This window comes from Notechis scutatus, chromosome 5, assembly GCF_049901735.1.
Source record: "Notechis scutatus isolate UNSWTSFEM ecotype Mainland chromosome 5, rNotScu1.2, whole genome shotgun sequence".
Lineage (NCBI taxonomy): Eukaryota > Metazoa > Chordata > Lepidosauria > Squamata > Elapidae > Notechis > Notechis scutatus.
The window spans coordinates 8,424,564-8,436,107 of NC_142013.1; the positions used below are offsets into that span (position 1 = coordinate 8,424,564).

Genomic DNA, 11,544 nt, shown 5'->3' on the forward strand with positions numbered 1-11,544 from the left:
CAACCCGTAGTATTTGCATGCTAAGCTCACTGCAGCCATAATAATTGCCCTAGGCTGGTATTTCCTCATGCATGCAGGTTCTTGCAGTTTAAAAGAAAATGGGGTTAGTTATCTCTATTATTCAGTTTGTTATCACAACCAAGTTAACATGACCAAATATTGCATCTGGACTGACCATGTCTGAACAGAGCCAAATATTTGCCACAGATTATGTAGCTGGTTCAAATGGACAAAAGATACGCCTCACAACCTGTTTCTTTACACCATAAAACAGGGGGGAAATAGTGAAAAGTGAAGGAATCAAGATGCCCAATGGCAGTGGTGGCTAACCTTTTTGGGCTCCTGTGCCAAAAATTGTGTGCGCGCTTGCACGCTCGCGCTTGTATGCCAGCATCCAGAAGGCAATGCACCCTCCCATACCTCCTACGCATGCACGTGCAATACCCAGCCACCCGCCCGCTGCCGCCCCTTCCCTGCACTGCGTCTCATAGCTGATTTTCGGCCAGTTTGTGGCCTTTTTCGGCCTCCCAGAGGCTTGAGGAAGGATTCTGCAGGCTTTGCAGGCTGAAAACTGGCTCCGTTTCGTCACTGCTGGTATTTTCAGAAAAACAGGAAGTGATTAAAAGGGGCTAGTTTTCAGCCTGCAAAACCTGCAGAAGCCTGCAGAAGCTTTCCTCAAGCCTCTGGGAGGCCAAAAAAGGCCTCAACTGGCTGAAAATCAGCTGTGAGGTGCGTGCATGCGCAGTGAGGTAAGTTTGCCTGCAGCTCACATGTTGGCACAAATGGCTTTGCGTTCCACCTGTGGCACACGTGCCATAGGTTCACCATCACGGCCCTCTGGGAATAAGGTCAAGAGTTTGGATGAAGATGATCAAAAGAGATACCTGGGCATTCTTCAAGGCTGACAACATCAAACAGACTGAAATCAAGGAGGAGGTTAGAAGTGAATGTACCACGAGAGCGAAGAAGATGTTAAAATCCAAACACACCAGAGGAAATCCCATCAAGGCAATAAACACCTGGGAAATCATTGGGGCAAATATGCTGACTCTGTAAACCGCTTAGAGAGGGCTGTACAAGCACTGTGAAGCGTATATAAGTCTAAGTGCTATTGCTATTAGATACACAGCTGTAAGAGTGGACTGGACTCAAGAAGAACTGAAAGCCCTTGATTGGAAGCTAAGAAAAATAATGTCAATGAATCAACCCCTCTAGTCGAGCAGGAGACCCTATAATATTTCGGACAAGGCATTCTCCAATCTCTTCTTAAAAACTTCCAGCTTCTGGAGGCAAGTCATTCCACTGGTTTATTATTCTCACTATCAGGAAATTTCTCCTTAGTTCTAGGTTGCTTCTCTCCTTGGATTAGTTTCCATCCATTGCTTCTTGACCTGCCTTCTGGTGCTTTGGAGAATAAGTTGACTCCTCTTTTCTTTGTGGCAGCCCCTGAGATATTCAAGCACTGCTATCATATCTATCACCTCGACCTCTTCTTTTCATTAAACCAGATATACCCAATTCCTGCAGCCGTTCTTTGTATATTTTAGCCTCCAGTCCCCTAATCATCTCTGTTGCTCTGCTCTGCACTCTTTATCTAGACATCTCAACACCTTTTTATATCATGGCCACCAAAATTGGATGCAATAGTCCAAGTGCACCTTATAAAATGGTACTAACACTTCACATGATCTTGGTTCTATGCTACAAAGAAATGCTTGATTCTGTGCTACAAATATATTCCCCCACACACACACACTTTAGAGAAAAGGTCTACTCACTGGACACAAAATGTAAAAGAAGTACAGAGTATTGAGTTCAACTTCAATGAAAGTCCTACTGGAGACCACGGAAGATCTTTCCTCATCATTCATATACAGGGACCGGAACTTTCATTGTTAACCGGCGTGGTCATAAAGCATGCCACTGCATAGCAACAGCAGTTCCAGCAATCCAGAGTTACTATTGTTAAGCAAAACACTATAGTCAGTTAATTCGAGGACATCACTTGATTAGGGCTGTTGATTTCCTGCTGGCTTCCCCATTGACTTTGCTTGTGGAAACCGGCAGGGAAGATCACCAATCGCAATCACGTGACGATTGGAAATCTGGGCTAGCTGCCAAGGGCTTAGATCCCAATTATGCAACATGGGATCATGGCAGCTGGAACTTTGAGGATCAGTTATAGCAAGAGCACTTAGATTTATATACCACTTTACAGTGCTTCACAGCATTTTCTAAGTGGTTTACAGACTCATTATATTGCTCCCAACAATCTGGGTCCTCATTTTACCGACCTCAGAAGGATGGAAGGCTGAGCCTGGTTGGATTTGAACTGCCAAATTTCAAAAGTAGGTTGCTGTACTGCACTCTAACCACTGCACCATCGTAGCTCATGAAGTGCCACTTGTTCAACACTGTCATAAGATGACCCTTATTGAGCCCAAAATTACCTAGTTATAAGTCATGCAGGTCATTAAGAAGGTCATCATGCGACCAACTCGATTTGATGACTTTTTTTGTGCAGCAGTCATTAAACAAATTACCATGGTCATTAAGTAAATCTTCAGTCACTGAGCAACAATGTGGTTGTTAAGCAAACCCATTGTCTAACTACATACATCATTTGCCAGGAACAAGAATTAAATGTAAGTTTCCAGCAAAATTGTTGTAAATCCAAGGCCATAAGGCTTGCAAATTCCACAAGGAGAAGGAAGGAGAAAGGAGAAAGAAGGAGAGAGGAGGAGGAGAAGGAAGGAAGGAAGGAAGGAAGGAAGGAAGGAAGGAAGGAAGGAAGGAAAGAAAGAAAGAAAGAAAGAAAGAAAGAAAGAAAGAAAGAAAGAAAGAAAGAAAGAAAGAAAGAAAGAAAGAAAGAAAGAAAGAAAGAAAGAAAGAAAGAAAGAAAGAAAGAAAGAAAGAAAGAAAGAAAGAAAGAAAGAAAGAGTAAAAGTAGATTTGGGATTAGGCTTCATTAAGGCTGATACTTGAATTAGAAAGCTTGCAGGCTGAGATTCAAGCCCACAGCTCCTGATAAACTAGTTTTATTAGTGATACTAGAAAACCTGCAATTAGTGCAGAAAAACAACACAAGCAAGTTGAAAGAATTACTCTACAGAGAGAGGGAGAAAGTGTGTGTGTGTGTTTTGTCTGTTCATACATCTCAGTCCCAGGGTGTACCCTGAGAGACTGACAGATATGGGAGGAACTGTTGATGTCAGGGTGCTGTCTTTGCATTGACCTTATCCTAACATGCAGGATAGGTTATATACATTGCACTAACTTAAACTGTCACCTGGATGGCCTTGTTTCATTTTCATCCTTTTACTCTGCTTATTTGCACAATGAACCACACTGGGGTCACTTTTTTTGAAGATAGGGATGACGTAGCTAAGGACTTCATGTCTTTTTTTTAAATTTTCATGTCTTCCTTTGGCTCTTCTTTCAACACTCCCCCACCCCCCAAAAAAAATCACATGCACCTAAGGCAAACCTTCCACATGGTAGGTGAGGCCACCATGGGCAAAGTCTACCAGAAATTATTGCTAAGGAGAGAAAACTCCCTAAATGTCCTTGTCAAAATGCAGAAGGGACTCCTGAAATAAAGAATACTATTCCCAACTTGGATTGTATTTGACCCACAGCAGAAGTCGTTAAATAGAAGAGGAAAAAAAAAACAGGAAAGAGGAGTGCCATTAACTCTTGCAAAACAATCTGGATTATTTCAATTTAATACATTTGTAACCTGCCTTGGGACAGCCAGAGTAGGACTGTCTCATTAAGGACCACAAGATGAATCAACAGCTTTAGACAAAAACTGCAAAATAACCAAATCACCTTTCTCTTAATTTGCTGACCTGTTTTCATTGTAAAGGGAATTATCAACTTGCAACAGCTTCCTCCTTTCACCAATAGCATTTTTGCTCACTGTTTACTTACTGCTGGACAAGTTTTGCTGAGTTTTGCTTCTCCTTCCAATGGCAGGAGTGACTGACAAGAGGTTCAGCCCTGAAAAGGAATTCATAACCTTTGAAAGGGCCTCTGCTTAAGGTTGGTTAGAAGTAGACTCTATCCAAGTCCCCGTCAGGGTTACCTGGCTGTGATCTCTGACGTTTTTTCCAGAAACTGGCAAAAACCTCCATATAACAAACAACGGATTTACTTATCTACTGTGGCATTCGCTGAACAACCACCATAAAAAAAATTGGATAAATGGCAAAAGCTTTGGACCATCAATAAGAAAATAACATTGGCCATGGCATACAAGGAAAACCCTTATAAGATGTTTTACAGGTGGCATCTTCCGCCAGCAAGGCTTTCCAAAATGTTCAAAAGTCTATCTCCAAATTGTTGGAAGTGCAAAGATGTATCAGGCACATGTTTTCACATGTGGTGGGCCTGCAGTGCTGCAAAAAAAGTATTGGAGACTGATCCAGACATGGGTGGAACAAATGGTGGGAAAGTATATTCCATTTAAGCCGGATTTTTTTCTTCTAGGAATAATACCAGGATATAGGAAGGATTTGATTTATCTAATAGTATATGTGTTGACGGCGGCTAGAATAATATATTTGCAATACTGGAAGAAGGAAAGCATACCGCCAGAAACAGAGATAATAAGGAAAATAAATTCTATCAGTGGTTGCATAGAAGAAGGCAAGGTCAGAACATGCTATAATGATTAGAATAATTAGTGAACAATGTATCAAAAAAGAGAATTGTAAATGGTGAAGTAACATTTATATATGTATAACAATTGTAACGCCAGAACGGCTACACTGTGTTGCATTCTTATAATTAAAATTAAAAATAAATACATAAATAAAAAAGATCATAAAATCAGGTCCGGTTATGTGATAATCCATTTTATGGACATCATGACCAAAATGGAACCTCTCCATGATGGTCATAACTCAAGGACCACCTGTAAAAGTCAACATTTCCTCCCATCAATTATGTAACGGAGCTGTCCAGCACCAAAGAGAACCTCCTGATTTATAAGGGGAGGTGGGGTCTCCAAATTTGGCTTTAACTTTAAGACTCATGGACCTCAAATCAGACCTGGCAGAGGAATTCTGGGAGTGGAAGTCCACAAGTCTTAAAGTTGCCAAGGTGTGGAGAAACCTGATTTAAGGTGAAGTTGAACCCCATTCAGATCAGGAATAATGCCAGAAACATAAAATTCTTCTTTGCAACAAGCCAGGTTTCCCTGTCTCCTCCCCAACCCTAAAATTAAACAAATCTAAAAGAAGAGAAAGAAAGGAAAGGAATCTATATTTGATATCCAAGCAGCAGGTGGTCCTGGACATTCTCTGAAGAACATGTTTGATAAGACCTGTTGTTAATTTTCTGACTCAAACACCATTCCCAGAAGCAACAACAAGAACACACATGTCTCACAGACTTTGTTCAAAATTGTCTCCATTCCTGCAAGGTGAGTAAAATGGTATGTATTTCCCCCTTGTTATCTCACTTTTTCCATTTTGTGAGACTTGCAGGACAAATCTCATAAACTGAACCATCTGAGGTTACTGACTGCAAGGCCAAGCATATCTGGATTTAAGAAAGGGAAATGGGGTTACCTTGTAAAATTACCTGGACTACAGGTAATTCTCAACTTACGACCACGACTGAGATCCCAACTCTAGACCAGCAACTCTTGAAAGTAGCCCAAAATGTATACTTTTAAGCCCAGATAGACCTGGAATTCTTTAATGTTGTGACATCATAAGCATGTCGCCATCATTTGGACGATCAAAGACATCACAATCACAATTTCGAACATGAATACAAAACTTCTAGAAACTTTTTCAGAGTTTAAAGAAAGGTAAAGGTTCCCCTTACACATATATGCTGTTTGTTTCTGGCTCTAGGAGCGGGGCTCATCTCCGTGACAAAGCCGAAGAGCCGGCGCTGTCCGAAGATGTCTCCGTGGTCATATGGCCGGCATGACTAAACGCTGTAGGCACATGGAACGCTTTACCTTCCCACCAAAGGGATCCCTATTTTTCTACTTGCATTTTTACATGCTTTCGAACTGCTAGGTTGGCAGAAGCTGGGACAAGGAACGGGAGCTCACTCTGTTACGTGGTGCTAGGGATTCGAACCGCCAAACTGCCAACCTTTCTGATTGACAAGCTCGGCGTCTTAGCCACTAAGCCACTGCGTCAGAGTTTAGGTATGCTTAGATATGCCCAGACCTTGCATTTCCAATGTCCAATCTGAAGGAGGAGGGGAGAAATGCTGTTTACTATGTATATAATCTTGTGGCTGTTTTGTTCCCTATTTTTTTTTAACAGTTTATTTATACATTTTCAGTTTACATACACAAGTGCTTTGTGAACAGTGTATTGTCTAGATCCATTTGCTTACATTTATTTAGACAGTGGGTGAAAACTGAGTTTGTCAACTACCCTGGCATGATTCAGAATAACAGAATGAGAAGGGACCTTTGAGGTCTTCTAGTCCAACCTCCTGTTCAGGCAGGGAAGGGGACAAAATGTACTTTCTTCAAATTCTCATCCTGAAGATGCACCCATGGAGGGTTTTTTGTTTTTTGTTTTGCCAACAGTACCAAAGCTCTCTGCCTTCTGAGGGGTTTGTTCAATGCCCCAGCTCGTTTTCAATGTTACCTTGATTATTTCAGGGAATCCAGGACAGAAATATATCGTGATTAAACAAAAAAAAAAAACACTACACACCAGTAATGAATAGATTAATAATATTATTCCAGTTAGTACAGGGTGGTGTACAGGTAATCCTGGACTTACAACTATTCCTTTAGTGACTGTTTGAAAATAGTATTGAAAAAAAGTGACATGACCATTTTTCATACTTATGACCACTGCAGCATTATCTCTTTATAAATCCATGGTAAGACTACATCAGGAATACTGCATCCAGTTCTGGTCATCCCATTTCAAAAAAAAAGATGTTGACACTTTGGAAAAAGTTCAGAGAAGAGCAACTAAGATGCTTAAGGACCTGAAGACAAAAACATATCAAAAACGGTTGCAGGGTTTGGGTTTGGCTACTCTAAAGATAAGAAGGACTAGCGGGGGACATGATAGCAGTATTCCAGCATTTGAGGGGCTGCCATAAAGAGCAAGGGGACAACTTATTTTCCAAAGCACCTGTAGGCAGGACAAGAAACAATGGATGGAAACTAATCAACGAGAGAAGCAACCTGGAATTAAGGAGAAATTAATTTCACTCCTAACAGTGAGGACAATTAACCAGTGTAACAGCTGGCCTTTAGAAGCTGTGGATGCTTCATCACTAGAGGTTTTTAAAAAGAGACTGGACAGTCACTTGTCTGAAATGGTATAGGGTCTGTTGCATGAGCAGGGGCCATGTCATGCCCCTGGTGGAGACTGACTCTGGGGGAGAGGAGGAACAGCCCACAGGGAGTGGAAGTTTGGCTCCGGAGGTTGTGGAGGAGGCTGGGGAAGGGCAGAGGCTGGCTGGGCAGTCAGAGGAAGAACCAGGCCCATCCCCTCCCCATCCTAGGGCATGCAGGGAGGAGAGGATAAGGGAGAGGTGTAGTCTACTCGGGAGGAGAGGGCCTTGATCGTCTTCATGGGCTGCAGCTGTGACAACTGGATAAGAGGAGGGACCTGCATATGGGTGAGCGCTGGAAACAAAGCGTGGAAATATCTCTAGTTTATGGTTCCTCTGAGTTTGGCGTCCTTCCCAGTGTGTGTTATCTGCGGATGTCCTCCAGCCCTTATCTTGCCTGGTTTGTGTTGCTTTTTTTCCCTTCTTCTTGTAACTGTTTGTGTGGGAGTTTTTTTGGCTTCTGTCAAGAATATTCAGAGCTTAGAAGCAAAGTGAAGGAATAAAAGGGGCTTCACTTGTTTTCTGTGACTGTGTTTGTTTTGTATCCCACCCTGGGTCATCTCAGGCTGGACTAGAAGACCTTCAAGGTCCCTTCCGGCTCTATTCCAATTCTGATTCTATGCTCACATCATCAAAATTCAGACACTTGGCAACTGACTCACATTTATGATGGCTGCAGAATCCTGTGATCATGCGATCACCTTTACAAACCTTCTGGCAAGCAAAGTCAATGGGGAAGCCAAATTCACTCAACAACCATGTATAATAACCTCACCACTGCCGTGATTCACTTAACAACGGTAGCCAGAAAGGTCACAAAGTGGGGCAAAACACACTTAACACCTGTCTCGTTTAGAAACGCTGAGTTCAAGGGTGGACATAGGTTCGAGGACTGCCTGTAACAGAGAAGGAGTTTAGAGAGGATCCCAAGTCATTTGACTCAATCGCTCTCTTAGGGTTGGACTGAGATTTTTAAAACGAGGAATCCCACCCCTCTTCATGTTCCATAGAAAAAGTGGAATATAAACCCAACAAATTGATAATAAATTACCAGCAACCCTTCAGAAAACCCAGTCCATCCAAAAACAATTTCGAAGAACCTCCAAAGCAGGTTTTAAAAACCAGCCTGTGCGCTAATGTTCTAGAGATGGCATCTGCCCCGAGCAAAATTAGCTAAAATGTACAAAAATATGTCCCCAGCCTGTTGGAAATGTCAACAATTACCTGGTACATATTACCACATGTGGTGGACTTGCATAAAGGCAAGAAAATTTTGGACTCAAATACATGCGTGGCTAAAAAAAAAAAAAGACCAAAAAAACATATAGATTTCAAACCAGAACTGTTTTTACTAGGTATCACATCAGAGGGTTATGACAAAGGGACAATATATTTAATACTAGCTGGATACCTGTGCTTCGCTACGAAAGTATGTGATCTGGCTTAGTTTTGGGGGAGGAAAATAAGGGGGCGGGAAATATGCCTCTGCCTACCAGCATCCATCAGTATTCATCTGGCTAGTGTCCTGTCAGTGTGTGAGAAAGTTGAGGGCTGTTTGGAAACTGAAACAGTATTTGCTGGGTGAGCAAGGAGACAGTAAGGAGTCTGGCCGTGGCTTAGCTCAACTGTTCTGTACTAAAGCTGCTTGGTGCTGTGAAACTAAAACTGAAACGAAACTCCTCTCCTCTGCTTATGTTTTGCATTTGGGACAGATTTCTTTTCAGGTAGGGAGTAGAACTCCTTAGCATCAGAGCTAGTAATGTTAGTAATAATAATATAGGAAATACTAATGCTCAGATGGTCATTTCGAAAAATCCTTTCTTAGTGAGCACCTAGAAGCCAAGAGGGACATAGTGCCAAATTTCAAGTTTGTAGGCTTTACGGTTCTGGAGATTTTGTGATGATGCATGAGTGGTATTTCGCAAATATAGATAGATAGATAGATAGATAGATAGATAGATAGATAGATAGATAGATAGATGATAGATAGATAGATAGATAGATAGATAGATAGATAGATAGATAGATAGATAGATAGATAGATAGATAGATATGATTGGATAGATAGATAGATAGATAGATAGATAGATAGATAGATAGATAGATAGATAGATAGATAGATAGATAGATAGATAGATAGATAGATATAGACACAGAGACACAAAAATAGAGATAGCTAGATAGTGAGAGAGAGACAGAGACAGATATAGATAGATAGATAGATAGATAGATAGATAGATAGATAGATAGATAGATAGATAGATAGATAGATGATATATAGAGATAGAGATAGAGATAGATGTGATAGATAGATAGATAGATAGATAGATAGATAGATAGATATAGAGAAATTGCATGTAAATTGTATATGTGCAGCAGTGGAAGAACAAAAACACTCCATTAGAGTATGAGATGATAAGGAAGATACTAGACTGTGCGGAAATGGACAGACTAGCACTAAAAATAAAAGATAAAGCAGATACCAAACACTGTTCAACATGGAATAGGTTTTATCAATGGTTAGAAACAGGCGGTAGAAATTTGAAAGTGAAAGAATGAAGTGAGGAGGACTTGGAAAGAGACACTATTTGTATTATTGGTAGAAGAATGTAAGTATTAGAATGATAGAGGAGCTACCGTATTACATGATGGTCAGAAATTTCTGTACAAACATTTGTATGTATACATTTGCATATATGTTATTCTGTTTTTACTTCTGTTTTATGGCAATTGGAATGCCGTGGCCAATTAGACTGTATTCAATATATTTATATGTAAACAATATATATATATATATATATATATATATATATATATATATATATATATATATATATATATATATATATATATATATATATATATATATATATATGCTAAACCAAACAAAACAAAACAAAACAAAACAAAAAAAACAGCCTGTGCGCAAAATTACAGCTATTTAAAAACTGAAAGCCGTCAACGTATCCCCGGTTAGAAAATTGCGCATCGCATCCAGTTTAAGAACCGGAGTCGCTTACAAGTCTCCGGCCCAGGGGTGGTGTCTTTCTGGATTCCCGGAGCCGTGTGAAACCCGGTCCCAAGTGAATACACACTTTTTCCTGGCAAACCATGGTTTACCGTCCCGTCCAAACCCCGGCCGAGACGCAGAACCGCTCCGCCGTACCCTTCAACCCCGGAGTGCTCCCATCCTCTCCAATAACTCCCATCGCTCTGAGCCAGCTCGACCCAGGGAAGGAAAGGAGTCGCCGCCGCCGCTCCGGCCGCTTTAGATGAACAAGACTTGGAAGGGACCTTGTGGGTCATCTAGCCCAACCCCCCTGCCCAAGCAGGAGGCTCTACTACACCATTTTTCTGACAGGTGGGCAGTCCAAAGCTTCTACTGGCAAACCCCCCTCCCCCACCAAGAGTTTGAGTGCATTTCTCCAGTTGGGATACTGTTAGAAAAAGGAATCCCTGAAATGCATCCGGCGAGCGCCAGCTTGGGGAAGCCAGCTTGGGAGTGCAAGTTTCCACCCTCCACCCACCCCTCCAAAAAATAAGTTGTCCGGAAAGCCGCCGAGGACGCGGAGATCCGATCGGCCACTGGAAGCGGCGAGTTTGCAGGTGGGAAAGCGGCTTCTCCCCACCACCACCACCCACCACCACACCGCCCCCCCACTCTTCCTCCATCGCCTGGCCACGCCCGCGGAAACACACCTGGAAACACACCTGGAAAGCCGCCTCCACTGGCGAGCTCACCTGCGCTCGGCTGGGGCTGGACGGCGCGGACCGAGCCGCCCCTGGAATTGGGAAACTTGGTTGGAGTTGTTGGGTCTTTGCTTTCGGGCGGGGGGGGGGCGGGGGGAAAGGCAGGCGAGCCCAGCTCAGCTCGGCTCGGCTGGGCTGGGCTCGGCCGGTGTTCCCGGCTCGGCAGCCCCGCCTCTCGGCTCCCCCCGCCAATGGGAGAGCAGCGGGGACTGGGAGGACGCCCGCCGCGCCCCTCCTGGAACTCAGAACCGAGACTCTCCCCCCCCCCCGCCCCGCTGCGTAACGCGCCTCCTCCTCCCCCACCTCCGGCCCTTCCTTTCGTTTTGCGCTCCGAGCTGCTGCTGCTGCTGCTGCTGCTCGTCGGGGGTGGATTTTGGGGAGCGCTCCTACTTGATTTGGGGTGACCGTTCCTAGAATGAAAGACGGGTACGGGCGGGTCCTCGGCTTACGGCCCCAATGGAG

At 42.9% G+C, this 11,544-nt stretch overlaps 1 protein-coding gene across 24 annotated transcripts in view; it reads right to left on the reverse strand.

Annotated features, from left to right (window-relative positions):
* The window catches only part of SYTL2 (synaptotagmin like 2), an 80,368-nt gene extending 69,118 nt beyond the window's left edge, over positions 1-11,250 (reverse strand). For 12 of the 24 annotated variants that reach the window (XM_087966049.1, XM_087966050.1, XM_087966044.1 and 9 more), the window contains exon 1: positions 11,032-11,250. The gene's annotated coding sequence lies outside the window, so the exon portion shown is untranslated. Of the gene's footprint in view, positions 1-3,933; positions 4,003-11,031 lie in introns of all 24 variants that reach the window. The other 12 variants (XM_087966052.1, XM_087966045.1, XM_087966043.1 and 9 more) reach the window with 3 other exon arrangements.
* Between the last annotated feature and the right edge of the window lie 294 nt (positions 11,251-11,544).